General features: G+C 28.2%; 1 protein-coding gene across 5 annotated transcripts in view; it reads left to right on the plus strand.

Annotated features, from left to right (window-relative positions):
* LOC122849899 (runt-related transcription factor 1-like) overlaps window positions 1-19,477 on the plus strand; it is a 76,810-nt gene that overhangs the window by 1,796 nt on the left and 55,537 nt on the right. For all 5 annotated transcript variants that reach the window (XM_044148799.1, XM_044148804.1, XM_044148802.1 and 2 more), the window contains exon 4: window positions 11,381-11,430. The gene's annotated coding sequence lies outside the window, so the exon portion shown is untranslated. The remainder of the gene's footprint in view (window positions 1-11,380; window positions 11,431-19,477) is intronic.

Consider the following 19,477-nt stretch of genomic DNA (forward strand, 5'->3'; position numbering starts at 1 on the left):
TTAAATAATCTACCCTAATGTCATCGATAAACCCTGAACTTTGTACAATACCAAAATCGATATACATCTGGCAAAAATACTAAAAAATATAAGCAGAATGAGACACAATAAAAATAAAATAGAAAAAAAAAATATATATATATACAAGGGGATCTATGGGAACTAGTGTAGCTCATCCCAAGTACAACGCGCAATAGATAAAAATCTTGAAAACTAAAAATGAAAGCGAGCCATGTAATATCTCGATGGTAATGCGATCCCTAAAAATATAATGACAAAAAAACCTTGGTATTGTAGTTGCAACCGACCCCCGTGATATTACTCTCGATGTTCCGGGGTGGTACATTTTGTGTCGACAGGATGTGTGCTCTGATTTTACCTCGAGGATTAATAAAATAGCTTATACGATATGTACACATACATTTTTTTTATTATAAATATTTAAGTGTATATGTGTATGCTGAAAACAAATTAAAATTGCTATATAATTATTAGTAAGATGATAATTATATTTTTTTCTATATATTAATGATAGAATTCATCAAATTTTAAAAATAGATAATCAAGTAAAAATAGTTGAAATAATTTCATAGAATACAATGCATAAGGGTTTTCTAGTGAATGAAATTGTGAGTCACTTTTTTCTTCGTAAGATGTCCTTGTAAAATTCGTAGAAAATTAAAATAAATTGTCCTAGGATTTTTTTTTTTTTCTTCTTTCTAAGAGACATGTAACAAATGACCCCAAAATATTTCCTTTTTTTTTTTTTATATAAGATACGATTTTTAGAATTTAAATTTTTAGCAATTGGTTTTTTTTTTTTTTGCTAAAAAAAAAAAAAGGTTAAAATGTATTTTTTAAGAGTTTTTTTTGAAAATTTTTTGCTGGAAAAATATCCTGTATGGGGGGTCATTTTGTATTTATGTTTTATTGCCCGAGGTTTGTCAGTAAATAATTTTTTTATCATAGTCTTGAGTTCGTTTAAAAAAAAAAGGGTTAAAATAAAAAAAAATAGAAGAGTGACAAGACGGTAGTGTTCAGCTACCCTGATATTATATTTGAAAAGAATTTTTTTATTTTTTTTATTTCTGTTTTTTAAACGACCAGTAGCCCCAGGTGAATTTTTTTTTTCTCGTTCATTTAGATATACTCTTCTAGACTTTTTACCTTTTTCTTTTTTTTTTTTTTTTTTTAATGTCCCGCGGTGGGCTAAAGAAGTTGCAAACTTTATTGGCCTCGTAAAAGTCTTTCTCTCTCTCTCTGTATTTATTTTTTTTTTTTGCATTCCGAAGACTTGAACTCCACAGGGAAACCTTACGAGTATATCTATTTTTTTCTTGACCTTTTCCGGACTAGTCAAAAAAAAAAAACATGTACATTTTCTTGTTTTTTTTTTTCATTATATTTTTTATTTTTGCCGACAAAATACAGGCCCATTACTTGGTCGAAAAAAAATAAAAAACATTAAAAAACGAGAAAAAATAAAAAAATATCGTTTTTTAAAAAAAATCAAATAAATCATTTTGGTGTATAGGCCGCTCATCGGCGTAAGCAAAGACTTCAACTGATTTATCGCAAATAGATCATCATACATTTTAGTTGAAAAAAAAAAAAAAAAAGAAAAATCTTGTTACCAATCTTTTCACACGTATTTCTAAAGTAAAGAAAAAAAAAAAAAAAAAGGAAACTCTTACACCTTTTTTATGTACGCACATATAAACATTGAATGAAGCTTTTTTTATTTTTTTTTTCATCCCTATTTTACACACTCATGACTCCTGTTTAAAAAGATCTTCTTCGGTAAAAGATAAGTGAATTTTTTTTTTTCTCTCCTTTCTTATTTCACCCCTAAAAAAGTAACTAAAAAGATCTTCCTTTCATTTTACCCGCCAAATAGTTTATTCCTTTTTTTTTCTACAAGTTTTTTTGGGGGGATCATTTACACTTAAATTTTATCACTTTCCAATCAGTGACAAAAAAAAAAAAATTCAAATGCTGCAACAGAAGTCGTCCCTTTTTTTTTTTACGTTTATTTTTTTATTTTTTTTTTTGCTTCAATTGGCTTGTGTGTGTGTATACACGTGACGGGTTACTTGAGGTATATATTGATTTAATGTATCACGAAATATTTAAGTAAAGTTTAGAATAAATTTATTTACTTGCTTATGAATTTAAACGCGTGTGTTTGGACTTTGAAAAACTAACGAGTGTGTGGGTAATCCATCAAGCTCTTGTAGTTGTTATGTTAACGTTAGTCTATACATTAAAAATTTTTAGATACAGGAGGGTGGTGGTGGCAAAGAGGAGGAAAAAAAATAATAATGTGCCAGTATTTGTATTGGTTTTGATATGTGTGCTTTTGTACTGTGCGTGCGACAGCTGTTCATGTCGTTCAACGATGAAAATGAGGCTTAAAAATCTAGCACAACACGTACGTGAGTGCAACTCCCTCTTAAAAAATAAAAAAAAAAACTGATGAAGGTTCCCCTCTTTTACTTAGTCTTTGTCTTCTTCAATAATAGATCAAAGGAGTGATACATCTTTCTTCTATACGAAATAAATTTACAAAAGCTATAAATTGTCCCTTTCCGTTTTTATATATTTTTTTTTTTTCACTCTAACGTCATCCAAGTATTTGAATATATACTTTTTTTTTTGTCTCATACTAAATTTAAATTTGTTTACGTTATAGTATTTTTATAATTGTAATATAAGTCGTAAAAGTTGAAAAAAAAAAAATATACAAAAGTTACAAATAAATAGAAAAAAAAAATATAAATTGTTAATTTTATTATATAAAACAAAATATATAATTATTTAATCATATTAACGATTTTTCTTTTTTTTTATATTTATTTATTTTTTGAGATACGTTTTTTCTTAAATTTATTTATTTTTTATCTACCAGATGCATGAGTTAATATTTTAAATGATAAACAATCGTTGTTTGTTGTAAGAAAAAAAATAAAAAATAAAAAGTCATCGGCTGTGTTTGATGCACATCCTTTCATTAAATTTTAAGACATAAATGTATATTTTTCTAATATCTGTCGGTATTCATTGAGGATAAAATAACATAATACGCATTTATATATGGTTAAAAAAGACACAAGTCGAAGGAAATTTAGAGACCAACTGTCGTGGCCACTGTGGGGACCAACAGTTGCGTCAATATATTTATGTATAAGAGGGCACGAGCGAAAACACTTTTTTTTTTATTGCCGGAAATACCCCCTGCAAGCATATTTCATCCGGTGCTAGATTATTTTATCCATTTTACCTTAAATATTTTTAAAAGACGACAAATTATATTTACAAATAAATTGATAATTACAAGTCTAATTTTAGGAAAAATTATCAAATCGAAAGAAAAAATAAAAATAGTTGAAATTAACTTTTAAAACTTTTGGGATTTTAATATTTAGGTGTTGTCTAAATACTAGAAGCAAAACTTTATAAAGTTTTTGATTAGAAATATTTTTTTTTCAAGTGGGATCAATCGTCGAAATTATGGTCGAATTTTTTCAATTGATCCTGAAAAATATAAAATTAAATAAGCAAAAGAAAATACTTAATTGTTATTTTCCTTTTTTTATAATAAAGAATAAAAAAAATTCTCATGAAATCAGGTGGTCATCATACTTGGAAAATTTTAAACGCTCAATTTCATTTGTCATGGTTATATGAATGTCCAACAAAGTACATACATGCAATAATATAAGCCACGTTCCAAATCATTTCGGTAATAAATTAAAATCTCAAGCAATAGCAACATCTACATCGTCATTGTGATTGAAAAAAAAAAAAAAAAAAAAGCAAAGAAAATGAATAAAATCACGACAAAAATCACAAGAATCAAAAAAATTGAATAACAAAATTGAATGTAAAAAAAAAAAAAAAAAAGTTAGATATTGAATTATAGAAATGTAAAGCGATCCGGGGGTCGCAACAACGAGCAATGTTTGCAGACAAGAAGACCTCGAGCCCCCGACCGTGCCTTCTTATATACATTCCATTATATTAAAATCTATTATTATTATTTTCTTCACTTTAACATTTATACTCAGTGGCAGTCTCGTTGACGCGTCAGGGTGACAACATAAATATAATGTCACGCTTCTACGCGCGCGAATACCTTTTTTTTTTATTCATCTTAATTTTATTTCATTTTTTTTTTTTTTTTTTTTTAATATGTTCCCCTCTTGTGTGTGCTCACAAGTCTGCTACCGAAGATGCGTTACTATGTGTATATATGACATGAAAAGCGAGATGGCTCATTCAGATTTACCCCAGTGTGTGGAACATAAGATACATATATTTATAAAGGGAAATAAAAAATAAAATAAAATATAAAAAGGGGGAATGAGACCCCCTTAATTCTCTATAAGAGGTTCAAGTCGTAAAAGAAGGGAAGACGATGAAAAATGAGGTTAGCCGGATTGGCCACTGTGCGTTCTGCCACCCTTGGGACACAATATTTTGGTACTCAAGGGTGTACCCTCTTTCTCCCCTTTCTATTGCTCTACTTGTTCATCGTTTTCTTTATCATCTTTTTTTTTTTTCTCTCAACTCTCTCTCTCTCTTTTTTTTTCTGTTCAAGTCTTCATCCCCTTGAAAAAAAAAAAAAAAAAATATCAACAATGATATTATTACCCAGGTGATATATTTTTTTTCATTCTTCTAAAATTTAACTGCAGTTTATTATATATATACAGTACATTTTTATGACACAACAGAGTACATTCAATAGTTTTTTTTTTTTATATTATAATAAAAAGAGTATTATAATAAAAAACGTACGTCTTAGAAAATTGATATTATAATTTTATAAATTCACAGTTGAATGAAAATTAATTAAATTTATAAAATGACAAAAAATATATTAATTAATTATATATATAAAAGAAAATATTGCATTGTGTGTATAACGTATTAAAAAAAAAAAAAAAACAAGGCAATATTTTGGAAGAGTTCTTTTGACGTTGTTAAACACTAAATATAGGGATATGGTTTTCTTTGTGTATTCCCGCCACTGCGCAGATTTGAACCAATTATATGCCCGTCGGTTCTATTTGAATTGACAAGAAAAAAAAAAAATCAGCTCACTAGAATGAATTGAATATAATATTATAATAAAAGGGAGAAAGAAAAAAAGTTAAAAGCAAAAAATTGGAGTCTTCATTGCCACATGGTATAGGTAAAGCGCGTCACATATGATTCCATGGGGGATAAGTTCCGCTCGGGATAAACACAATAGATTTGATCCATGACATCGTTTACGTATGGACCCCCGGCGGTTTGCCACGGGACGAATGGGACCTCTTTCGCGGCATATGGGACACCCGTGACGAGACATCTTCATTACTGGCGGGATACCCTTGTGGGCCTTATAATACATATATATATGTTATATCAAAAAATCTCAATATCTTTTTATCTATCTCCCCTTTTTAGTTTACCTCTATATGTATATACATATTTACGCATGCATGCATAGAAAGAGGAAAAATGTCTCCTGGAGTGACTTTGAACTAATGCGGTATTTAATCGATTACAATTCAACTTTTACTTTTTTTCTTTTTTCAATATTTTGGACAATGTCATTCATTATTGATCATCATTCTTTACATATGTTGGTTGTCATGACTTAAGTTTGAGGGGTGAATTATTTGGTGAATGATTCGGTCAAATATTTTATCTATTCATCTCATTGAAAATAATAATGCAATTTTTTTTTATATCTATTTTAAATTAATAGTTCAATTAAATTTGATAAAATCATTTGAGTAATTTTACTACGTTGCTAATTATATAAAAATCATTTAAAAAAATTGCGGATTGTTTTTATGATGATTTTTAAAAAATTCTTCCAGAGGAATTGAATTAACGACTCTTCTGGCCTTTTGGTTCAAACGCTATATATTTAATTTTTCAAAATGATACAAATATGTAAACATGAAAAAAAAAATACTCATATTCATATATAATGAAGACGTTTATTGATTTTATAAAAAAATAAAACTGATGAAAATATATAAAGGGAAGAAAAAAGAAAAAAAAATGTAGAATCACGAGGTCGCATTATAAAATATCTCTCGAGGGAGTCATACTGACAAGTAAAAGAGCGCCATATATGGAAGGTTAAAGAAGGGTCGTCGAAATGGAGATTCTCGTCAATGGTTTAAATTAGGAGAAAGGGAAGCTTGAAACTACCCTTACGTGAGTATTATAAGGGCAGTTATATTACGCTGGTTGGTCCTCGGAAAATCACAAAGCTTATATAAGCTTTTAGATACATATATATATGTACAGAGAGTATATATATTTATAAACGAGGATATAAACTGGACGGCACGTATCTTTACGGGCCATAAAGGCCAGTCCTCATTATGAAACGCGCCAGTACCACACTCGTGGCCACCAAGGTACCGCACCCCTTCAACCCTCAATGTGGTTCTCAAACCACTCAATTTCACACACTCAAATCCTCAAATATAAACCCAAAACTCTCTCGACTCACTTTGATCAAATTTTTCAATTCTATATATTAAATATTAATAATATACATGTAGAAGAGTTGAAAAAAAATTTGAAATATTTATTTTTTTTTCTTTTCGTTGACGCAGTTGCTCAAAGATTTATATTTTTTATTAATTTGAATGTGAGGAAATATTTAAATTTATTTTTAAAATATTAATCACAATGTATTTTTCGGTGCGTGTATATGTATTTTTGGTTTTAAATGTATGTGGGGCGTTAGCTCGGGTGCGTTAGTGGCGAGTGGTGCGGATTCGCGGCACCACCACTATGAGGTTTGGCATATATATATGTGTGGCAAAAGCTTGTGAGGATGGGTTATAGTCTAGCAAAAGTAAATGAGAGTATGAGAACTGGGGTCGTCCGGCAGGCTGTGAATCAAAATTAGCTTCTCTTGTACAACTACTGCGTTGAACTGTTCAAAACTCGCCACTTCGTCATTCCCCATTGCTGCCACACATCAGGGTTATGTCCGGGGTTTTGGAAAATATTTCAAAGCTCCACTGAATAGAACGAAGGGTTAAATTAGCATGCTTTTGGTATTCATTTAAACAAAAAATATATAGAAGCCCTTTGACCTTGTTTTTCCATTAAATTTTTTATTCAACTGTTAAATTACAAAATTATATATGTAGCTTTTTCAATATTAAAAAATTTATGATTTATTATTTACTTGTCAAAAATAATGATACGTATATCATTAAACAATGACAGTAAAAATTTTATGACAAAAATTTAGATAGTAAAACGTAAAAATTTAAGGCGAAAAAAAAAAAAAAAAATAGTTTATCAAATACAAAGACAAAGTAAAAAAAATAAATAGTAAAAAAACGAAAAAAGGATATTGAAATTAGTAAAGCGACTAAAATGCAGTAGACACATGATGCAAAAGAGTTGGGGGAGGGAAAAAGGGAGAGAGTTGGGCGGTGGCGATGGCGCGTGGTGGTCGCGACCAAGTTCGAAAAGCTCTGTGAGGGTCAAAGAGGAGAAGGAGGTGAGAGATCAAATAGGTGTGAGGGTAAATTCAACGAGATAGGTGGGGATTTGCATATATTCACATCGAATTAAGTCACTCACACGATATATGCAGCTGTATGGGTCAGTGTGTGTGTTAAAAAAATAAAATAAAATTTTTTTTCATATATATATATATACCTATGTTCTTTGTAGGTGAGCAGCTTGCCCTTTCACGCGCAGATATTTAAACTTTGTACTTCCTTTTTACATTGATATTATATATATATATATGTGTACAATCAACTTAAGTACGTGTGTGTGTGTGTGTCTGGATTTTTTATTTATTTATTTTTTTTTTCTATTCAAAATAAAGAGAAAAAAAGATGAATATATTTTTTTTCATTATTCTCAGCGTGTTTGACGGTGTTTGAGTATATTCAATGTGGAATATGTGGCTCGGAAACTTGATGATAACTAAAAAGCTTGGTGTAGTCTTCCATCGGTGAATTTTTTAATATGTTAGATATATATTATATATAAATATCGTGCAAGCATATCATTTACAGAGACAAGCACTATAATAAAACTAACTTTATATATATTATTTTTTATATATAAAAAGAAAATATATATTTCTTTTTTTTTTTTTTTTAATAATTGAAAATGAATTTTTTTTATTTTGGAATTTTTACTGAATGTTTAGTCTTGAATTATAAGAATGATTTAGTTGACAGATAATAATATATTTACATTGTCATAATTTATATATATCTTGGTGACTTATTAGTCACTTCTAGGTTACGTTTATTCATCCCTATTTTATATGGTTAAAAAAATCAACAGGGGGTCGCCCCAATCCTGCCACAATGGTGCCCAACTATATATAAACTTTTTAATCTTTCATTTGTGAAAAAAAAAAAAAAATCAGAAGAAAGCCATTCTTCATTCTTTGATGCATACACACACGCACACATGCACCCAAAACTAGTCTGCTCTTTAGCCAATGTAGTTCACCTTTGACAAAAAAAAAAAAAAATAAGAAGAAAAAAAAACCAGAGTATAAAGAAAGCAAATAACCAAAATTACGTTACACAATTTTGCGTAACGTCTACTTAAAAATTTGCTAGGAAAAAAAAAATAAATTGTCTTGTTCCTATTGTTTCTTTTATTGACTTTGGAATTTTTTTTTTTTTTAAGTGTAAAAAACTATGTTACACTTAGTGTGTTGCTTGACAAAAAAATAAAAAAAACCATCTTAAATCACGTTCGAGGTCTCTCGGTTTTTTTTTTTTTTTTACACATAAAAGAAAGTTTCTTAATTTTTATTTGTCCATTTTGCATGGTCAGTAAAAAACTAGACTAGATAGTAAAATGTTGTAAAAAAATCGACCTGTTTTGGTTGGAAATTAGTGCGACTTAAAAAAAGGTCAAACGTGGGAGGGCAAGTTGGAGAAATTTTTTTATGTCTTTGGGACGTTTTTTTATTTTTTTTTTCTATTGTTATAATAAAAAAACATTTTATTTTTTTAGTACAATAGATTGACAAAAAAAAAATCTCAATAAATGTATTCATAAAACCGTTAGTTAAAATGTTTTAACCGCTGTTAAGTAATACATACAATGACAATTATTTGTTGTAAATTTTCACGCAACAGGAAACCCACTTTTGGGATCCCGTTTCTACGCTTTTTTACCAAAAGAAAACAATTTAGAGCTATTCCTCCACCCTCATCCAATTGTCATGTTTTGTTATACCTTGACCATCAGATTGTTCTATTTTTTTTCAAGGATACTTTTTTTTTAAAAAAAAGAACTCATAAATGAAAAAATATCATAAAAATTCAGGTCACACTGTTGGGGACCAACAAGTACCTATGACAATTTAAATTGTCTTCAGTGAAATTTTTTCTTTTTTTTTTTTCCTGTCATGAGGGTGGTTTATTTTTTTATTTTCTCTTGTTGAAAATTTTGTGACAAGTAAACGCCTCATAAATTGTCAAAATGTGTTTATTTTTTTTGCATCCAAAGACAGATAAAAAAAAAAAAAAGAAAGAAAATTTCGCCATGGAATGAAAAATAATGCGTTGTTTTTTTTTTTTTTTCTTTTTTAATTTTGCATACAAATAGCTAAATATTTTGACCTCGAAAATTAGAAAAGAGTTGAGTCACCAAGCATGGTGGTCAAAAAAACACGTGAAAATAATCAAAATAGATAAATGAATTCAGAGAATTAAAAAAAAGAAAGGGTCAAATGCATTATGAATTATAAAATGTCCTTAACGGAAAATGAATTTTCAAAAGAGTTACATTGAAATTGTTAAAGCACAACAAAGGTCAAGGTTTTTTTTTTCTTTTTATGCACAAAAATGTTAATGTTTTTTTTTTTCTTTATTTAAAGTGAAAGTGTAATAAAGAAAAAAAAAAAAATAATATAATAGATAATAGTTGAGCAATAAAACTAGACATAACTTTTAAAAAAAAGATGAGTCAAGGTAAAAAATTTTAAAAAGAAAGGGTAAAAAAAAATTTTCTTAAAAAAGGATGAAAAGGCCCCTGATGTGTTATCCATGTAAGACTATTTTAAAAAATTTCTAGTAGGGTTAAATGTTGAATAAGTGCGAGTGAGAAAAAATAAAATTTTTGTTGTTAGTTCGACTTCATATACCACTAAGCCTTTTACTGGACAGTAAAGTTAATTCCCCGATGGACCTTTTTTTTTTCTTTTTTTTTTCTTCTCCCCTATATTGGAAAGAACATAAAAAATAAAAAACCTTCACCCTTAAATGACTAAAAATCGAAGTTAAAATGTTAAGCCCTTTCATTTCTCCTGGCCACGGTGTGGGTGCAAATAAAAAAAAATAAAAAAAAGGTATATGCGGGTCATAAAAATATAAGAAATAAAATAAAAAAAAAAAAAAGATAAAAGGCTTTGAAGTAAAAGGTGAAGAAAAATGAATAGGGTTGAGGGGTAGGTAGTTTAGAAAACATGGAAAAGTGCAAGATATATACACAGTTAACCCATTGGTTTTTTTTTTTTTTTTTTTTTTTGTAATGCTTTTAAAACAAGATGATAAAGAAAAAAAAAAAAAACTATTCAATCATATTAAAAAATACACGAGTAAAAAAATCTTTTGGTTTATTATTTCAAGGTTTTTCTCTTAACCCTTGACCACTTTCTCTGTGAGCTAAACAAAAAAGGGTTTTCACACAATGTTACTAAATACAATATATAGAAAAAAAATAAATAAATAGAAGACGAAAAAAAAAAACGGCACAAGAAAACTAGGTAAAAAAAAGTATCACCTACAAACTCAGGGTTAAAAAAACGGACTTAGTTGAATATAAAAGCCGTTTTTTTTTTTTAAACACGTTCTTTCTTCTGGGTATAATCTCCTCAGGGGCAATGTGTCAACACTTTTTCTTTCTTTTTTATTAATTTTACCTGTTTTTTTTTTTTTTTTTTACAAGTCAATGAGATAATAGAAAAAAAAAATAAATAAAAGAAATATAAAAAACGGGTTACGACATTGACCATTGCAAAAATAAAATAGAAAAAGTTTCTAAAAATTAGGCAGGAAATTGTAATAAATTATGTTGATTTTTTTTTTAATTCTGACAAGTAAACATAAAAAATTTTGTGTTTTATAAGATGAGAGAGATTTTCATGTTTTTTTTTTTTTAAAAAAAAAGAGATCTATCCTATCAAATAACACAAAGCAGCTGAAAACGACAAAAAAAAAAGATGAGAAGAAAGATTATAATTTTAGCAATATAGATATTTATTTATTTATAAAATTTTTAACTGTAACTTTGAGGCTTTTTTTAAAGCATATATATATTATTATATTTTAATTATATTAATTTTTGCTTTTATTTATTGTTGCAGATGATATGGAGTTCAATGGAACAAGCTGACAATCATCAACTGCAGCAATGGTGAGTTTAGAATTTGTTTTTTATCATTTAAATTATTTTTTCTAAACTCTTTTGTATTATTTAAAGTTTTTTTTTTTCTTGTAAAAGTTACTATATATTAAAGACACACACACCCTGTTGATATTAAGAAAAAAAAAAAAAAACAAATCGTTCTAGCACTTACAAGTTACAACCTGACGACTTTACATGAATGATTAATAACCCATTGGTTTAAACTCTGCATGAGTATTATAAATTTTAAACTCGCTCTCTTTTAATGTCAGTAGGGAGCAAGACCATAACTAGTCTCGTTATTGTTACGTGTATCTTCCGCCAAAAACATAAAAGAAAATAAAGATAATTTTCAGTAAGTCAGGTAAAGCCATATAACATAACCCCATAATAACTATTACAAAAGATTATCCAAAGATTATTTGCAACCGGAAAAAATCAGTTCATTTGTAAATTGTTTCTTTTCTTTATTTTTTCTTTTGCCAAATTCTTGATTTTTTTTTTTTTTTTCACAAAAGGCAAAAGGGTTATGCTTTTGACCAAATTTAAACCTTGAAATCTCCCATTGTCAATACTCAATATGAGACAATATATTGAAAATACTAAAACAGCTTCTATTAACCCTAAACAAATTTTTTTTCTTAACCAATATAGATCTATTGAATATTTAACCATTATTACATTGTGCTTTACAAGCATGTCAGAAGCAATTCTCTGCATGCCATTATACACAAACAAAATATATAATCAAATAACAATAGCTCCATTCGTAATACAATGCTTCCAAGTATTTAACCCTTTTACACTATTAAACATAACCCATATTTTTAAGAAAAAAATACATTTACAATACAAATGTATTTGTTTTATTTTAATGTATATATGTTTTCACCTTAAAACATGTTTTTTTCAACCATGAAAAATACCCAAAACTAGACTACCGTGCGCGGTAACTATAAACTTTACTTAGAACCCTTTTTTTTTTTTTTTTTTTCATTTACAAATTAGAAGATCTAACATAATTCTTTACCAAGGTCGTGTAACCATCATTAAATCTATACAAATTTTTATAAGAAAAATAAACAACTGATGCTTTCTATAGTGGTTTTCACAGAAAAATTATCAAAGACTTTTTATAAATTAACTAAAAATTTTCTATTTTTTTTCTAGAAAAAAAAATAGAAAAAACAAAATTAAATGTTAATGATTATATATTATATATATATATATTTCATTTTCAATAATTCATACAATAAATTTTCTATTTAATTTTTTATTTTCAATTTTTGGAAATGTGTTCCATTAACTTTATAGAATGGATAGGTGTATGATAAAAAGTGATGAAAGCTGATTTAGTCAATAGAAAATATGTTACTCAATATAGATATATATATGTTGTTTGAGATTTAATACGATAACTCTGTGGATACTGTCGCGTTCATATACTCGTGTACTCATGTACTCTTTGATTTCTTTTTTTTTATTTTATTTTTGATTTTGTCTATCGTGTTATTGCACTCGTTGTATGATGGGTTGAATCAGGTTGAATGCAGCTAAATTTTTGCATGTATGTGTATTATTTCGATACCGAGAGAGCAAGAGTGAGAGAGACATAAAAAAAAAACGTTTGGTAGCGAGTTGGTTCGTTCGTTTGCAACCACTACAGCCGGCTGTTGGCCCCAGAAATTTTACAGTGAAAACCATCCACCATCATAAAGTCCATAAATACACTCTACTATTATACATCCTCCCCGAATAATAAATACATTGATAAAAATAAAAAAAATTAAATACTAGGGTTAAAAAAAAAAAAAAAAAAATGAAAAACCGATGATGGGCATTTTTCCTCGTGCTCTGCGGTGTCATCGACCAAACCAATTTGCCCCATTGACCTTTTGCTGTTTGCTTTTTTTTAATTTATTTTTTCATAAAAATTTTTTAAAACTTTGATAGACATTTTTGAGTTCAATATAAATTTAACAAGATTATTTAATATTGTTTTTTTTTTTTTAATTTTTAATCAGAATGATTCATGTATTTTTATTTCTCGTGAATTATATATTATATTTTAAATAATGATAAATGATTGTGTCAATAAATTGAATCCGACTGTGTTGCACATGCAGTGTAGTGTCCTTGATATGCAAGAATTTTTAGTGTTTTTTTTTTATTTTTTCTGTGTCAAAAGCAAAGAGTAGCATGTAGTGAAGGTATTCTAAAAATCTTTGAGAGCAGCTTGTCATTCTATCAGTGCGAAGAAGAGAAATGGTGAAAAAAAAATATAAAAAAATAAAATTTTTAAAACCAGGTAGTAACTAACAAGCGAACCATAGTGTTATTCAGATACTAGAGTGTACTAGAGCACCAACCAGCATGCTGTCAATAATGCATTTATAGCCGGAAGCCCCCTGGGATATTCACGGGAGGAGGCCCGGATCTTCCCTTGAAAATCGTTTTCATTGTCCTTTCTATTGTCATCAATAAGTAGCCCAAGAACCACTTTTGACTTTTCAAACTGTCTCAAGGATCTAAAAATTCATCACAATAATTTATTGGAATTAAAAAAGTAAAACAAACAAAATTACATTATTTTTTTTTTTTTTCTTCTGGAAAGGGTAATGCAAAATTTTCAAAAAATTAAATTATTTATTACTCATAATATCCGTGTATCTATCAGTATTATTTTGATATTGAAAATTTAAATTTTATATATTATTTTTTTCTGTTTATTTTTGTCAATTAATTTTTTTAATAAAAAAATTTTACAAACGTGTCGTACAGGCAGTCAGTTAGATTATTATTGGCAAGCCAGTATTTAGCCGCAGCAAAAAAAAAAAGCTCTGGTATATAATACTTGTATTTCCATGTCGATAAAGATTTGCATATATAGCTGTATCTATATTCATTTCTGGTGAATATTATTAAGCGAAAAAAGTACAGTCTAGATCAGGAAAAAATAAAGGTTTAAATAAAAAAAAAAAAAAATCAAAAGTTGGTGTGATGGTGTGAATGGTTTATGAGGTACTGAAGGATATTGGCTTCTGGGGTTATAAGCATGTATGTAGGAAACGAGTTGTGTAGGATAACGGGTCGCAGAAGTTGCAGCGAGGTGTGAGGATATATATTTTTTTTTTTATTTTACATTGAATATATATAAAAAAGAGGGGGCGACTATTGTATCCTTCTGGATCCTCTTTACTCTGTACACTTTACTCATTCTCTTTTTTTTTTTTTTTCATTTTTACCTCGTGTCTCTATGAAATTTACCCTCACACACATACACACCCACACACATACTGTTTAACCATACTCCTCCCCCTACCCTAATCCATATACCCTTCGATCCATATATATTTAAAACAAATGCTATCTGATGCGGCGCCGCTATGCTGCAAGATGAGACTACTTTTACCTACTAGAGGTCTATCCGGAGACACACAAATATAGTAATAAAATATCTATACATGCATTCAGGATATAATCTGAAACAGGAAACAATATCCAGACACAGGTCTTTGAGGATGTAGATGTTGTTAACATGTTAATGGGATTTTTTTATATTTTTTTTCCTCCAAAATGATCATAAAAAATTTTGACATATACAAATTTTCAGTTATTTATCATTATATAATTAATCATTGATGTTTTCTTTTTTTTTTTTTTTTCTTTTAATATTTGAAAACATGAAAATAAAATTCAAAAATACGCAAGCATTCAATATTTGGAAAAATAAATTTTGTCTGACTAAAATAACACATTATCTACTGAAATGTTTTTTTTTCTTTTATCTTCTCTTTTTGAAAATTATTTTTGGCTCCCCGGAATAAAATTTTTGATATTTTAGAAATTTTTCATCTCTCCTTGATGGTGGTGAAAAATCATACAGCAAAAAATTTATATTTTTGATTAAAATTTTTCGTTTTCTCTTTAACATGATAATTGAATATTTATCAATCAATGATATCTTTATTTTAAATAATAAACAAAAAAAAGAAAAAAAAAGAAAATACAATCTTTAAGATATCCGTATTGGCTTAAAGGATATATCAGTTTAAGATCGAAGATGTGTCGCGAGTCTATCAGCCAATACGCGAGTTGATCGTGAGGTAGGATTGTGTGAGATGTGGGTTATAGTTGAAGAAGGGTATAACCTCTTTGCTTTCCTATCTATACCAGTAAATCCAGTCGTAAGTTAAACTATTGGGGAATCGAAACAGTTCACTTTGGGTAAAGGCACCCTTTCCGACCAAACTCTTGCCGCACTTTTCAATATATATATATATATTCACAACCCTCGTTTTCTTGTCTTCTATCACATTCCACCTTCAAACCACCCTTAATACATACACCCTCACGTATACCTATTATCCATTTTTTTTTTCTTCTGTTCGATAGAGCAGTAAGCTATTTTGTATATATAGGTGGTGGAAAAAAAGTGTATATATCTCGCACTCGCGCACGTGGGTATATTGAGAATCTTGGCAAAATCAAGTTTACGTATATCTCGTTGCCTATCATCTCCATCACCATAGATTGCCCATAAAGAACCAGTCCAATCCGTGGTTATACGCGGCATCCTAAAGTTCTTTCGGATAACATCCAAAGAATCCTCTAACCGATCCCCAAGGGTGGATTTTTTCGATCACATACACATTTTGGTCTTTTATTTTATTATTATTATCATTTACTTTTTTTATTTTTTTTTTTATTTATTTTTCTCTATACATACCCATCTACCTCTTTTTTTTTTTTTTTACTTTTTTCGTGCACATTTGCCTTTAGAATCCTTCTAGATCATCATCTAGTTTTAGGGTGATGTGATTTTTTATATATTTATTTCTTCTATCGTATATATATTAAATGAAGAAAAACTTTTCAATTTTTATAAACCTTTTTTTTTGTTTTAAATATTATAAAACATAAATTAAACTTTTTTATTAAAATTATATTTGAAGTTTTTAAGTGTTAAAAATAATTTAAAATATATTTTTAGATTTTGGATGATATCATGAAGAGAATTCTAAAAAACTATCAATGCATTAATGCTGGAACGAATTTATCTTTTATGTATCAATTCCCTATGTGTGCGCAAAATGAACAGATTACGAGTTTTTTCTTGTATTTTTTTCTTTTTTTTACTCGAGTTTTTTTTAGTTGTCTATTTTTTTTTTTTTTCTATTCCTGGTTTTCATCTCATGCTGATCTAGAATGTCTGTTTCATGGGTCACCTTATTGTTGCTATCGCTGTGGATAAATACCCAAAATTGCAAAGCATATATATAAAAAAAAAGGGAAGTGTTACAACGGGGGGTAGGGTGAAAATGCTTTATTTTATATTGAATATATGTGTGTTGTATTGCACCTTGATTAACAGGGGGTCCAAAGTGCCATCACGTACCTTATTATGACTCTTTAGACCAGTGATTTATACTCAAGGAGCGTTGAATTTTTTACTTATGGCAAATTTCACGATTTATCAGTAGCTTTTTTCTTGCTTTATATTTCTTTAAATTTTATTTTATATTTAACAAATTATTTTTATTGGATTGACAATTACTGTCATTGCCTATTATTGATAGAAAGACAGATTAAATAAATGATTGATGAAAATAAAAATAAAATTATGATTGAATACAAATAATCATGTCATTTTTTTTTTTTCAAAAATTCATCAAATCCATCAAGTTATATTTGAATGAATATATAATACTAGAGAAATAGGCGTTTTATTTTCATCAAGCAGTCAAATTTTTTTTGAAAGAATTTCCTCCCTCAAACTAAAACATCATGTCAAACTATAGTCATTGTGACTTTTTTTTTTTTTTTCGTTATTTTTTCGTAGAAAAATCACCTCTGACTCATGAGTCACAGGCAATCCTTTACCTTTTATTTTTTTTTCCATGCAGTATATTTTACAAATTTCAAATTATTCATGCTGCTACACTTTTGTGCATCATTTGTAGTAATGATGAGGTTTTTTTTTTCTTGTCAATGTGTTTCTATGGATAAAAAAAAAAAAAATAAAGAACTTTAAAATAAAAAAAATAGAGGAAGAAGTGTCGCCAGATAGACGGGGGTCGGCTATTTAAAAAGACGATATAACATACGGATTTTCTGTGATGTCCGAGGCCATGATTGCAGGGGGTCTGGCACCCGTAATAGACCAACACGTTCACGTCATGCTTCACATTCTTCTTGATCCTTATATGTATATAAAGTATATACGAATTTATATATATAGTTTTTTCTATTTCTTCATCTATTTCTTGAGTTTTAGCTAACATGCTTCAGTGGTCCAAGAACGGAAGGAAAAAAATTATAATAGAATCTGTAAATTCGGTCTTGTCTGTTGTTTTGTATTGCCACAGACATATGTGGCTCTCTTATGCTCTTCTTTAGTGATTATTTTTTTATTCTCTTCTAGTTTTTTTTTATTTATTCGTTTTCCTTTTTTTTTTTTGGTTTGAATTTGACAAGGCTCTGATCTGCCTTTAACGTTTTTAACAAATGCGGCGTGTATCAGAAAGAAAATAAATAAAAAAAAAAGAATAAAAAAAAAAAAAAAAGGGGATCACCAGCGGTGAAGATAACGTGCTTGCCTTTGTTCGTCGAATTTGTAGCTATTGAGATGCTATCCTTGGGTTGACTAAACGAACGGTTTTGCGGTGCAAATCCAGGGTTTCTGGACCAAAAAAGCCATTCGTTTGGTACACATATAGATATTTTATTTTATTTTTTATTTTTATTCAGCTGCTATTCGGCTTTATTCTCAAGTCTTTAGTGGCCGGAAAAGTGCAACATCAGGAGGTTATTTGCTTTAGTTTGTTGAATAATAATATGTGATGCGGCACCAACTGTGATTTTTTCATTTTTTTTTCACAAATTTATAAAAAGATTTAAGCTAAATGTTTTTTTTTTTTTTTTTTCTATGGTATTTTCTGATACATATATATATATACACTTTTTTTTAACCAATGCAGTAGGTAGGTGATGATGATGATAATAATAATAGTATTCCCAAGTGAGTCGTTAGTAGATCAACTAAATTCTGGATGCTTCCCAAAAATATCTAAAATCTAAAATAGATTATACTTTACTCAGAGACAATTATTTTTCTACAAGTTTATTTATTTTTTTTTTTTTCTGCTTTTCAATCTTAAAAATAATATTTTAGTATATTATTTTTGACAATAATGAAGAAAATATTTTAACCAGATGGGTATATAAAATTTAACACTTCAAGAGATTCAATGAAAAAAGAAAAATAATTTTTTTTTCTCGTCTTAAAGTTTATTGATTTTTTTGTTATAAAAAATAAGGCATGGTTTTGACCAATTCATTCAATATGTACACATCAATTTTATAAATTTTTATTTTTATCGTTTGTGAATGAATACAACACAAAATAATTTGTATATGGTTTTTTTTTTTTTTCTTTTTTCATTCTTTCCTTTATGATGAATTTTTTTATTTTATTATTTTTTTGTCGTGCGAAATAACTTAAATTTCTCTGTAACTAATAAAATAAATCTATTGACTTGTGTGTATGTCTTTGATGGTGAATGTTTTGGATACAAGTACGCTCAACAAGCGGTCCATGGTATTATTTGTATTTTGGAACGCGTTGTCAGGTGACGAAAATAGATTTTGACCACGGGAGATCTTAACAACTTACAAGCGCGAATGAAATATATATGTAGATATGTTTCTATCATATAATATTTTCTTATATTTTTCTCTTCTTTTTTTAACTTGACTTTTTTTTTTTTTTATTAACGCGCCCTTTCATATATTTATCCCCTATTTTTATATAAAATGGAGCTTCCTTTCCCAGATGTGACAATAACAGAATGAAAAATATATATATATATCTATGAATTTAAGAAGGCTAACTGAGTTGTCAGGTTTTCCGAAAAGGTCAATGCTTTCAAACCACAGGTGTCAAAAAATATAAAAGTCTCAATTCAATTCACAGAAGGATCGATGTCATGAAAATCTGGTATTTATCAGAGATTTTTGGTTGCATAAAATATATTATTCAATGATTGACGCTAAA

This window comes from Aphidius gifuensis, linkage group LG2 (genome assembly GCF_014905175.1).
Source record: "Aphidius gifuensis isolate YNYX2018 linkage group LG2, ASM1490517v1, whole genome shotgun sequence".
Classification (NCBI taxonomy): Eukaryota; Metazoa; Arthropoda; class Insecta; order Hymenoptera; family Braconidae; genus Aphidius; species Aphidius gifuensis.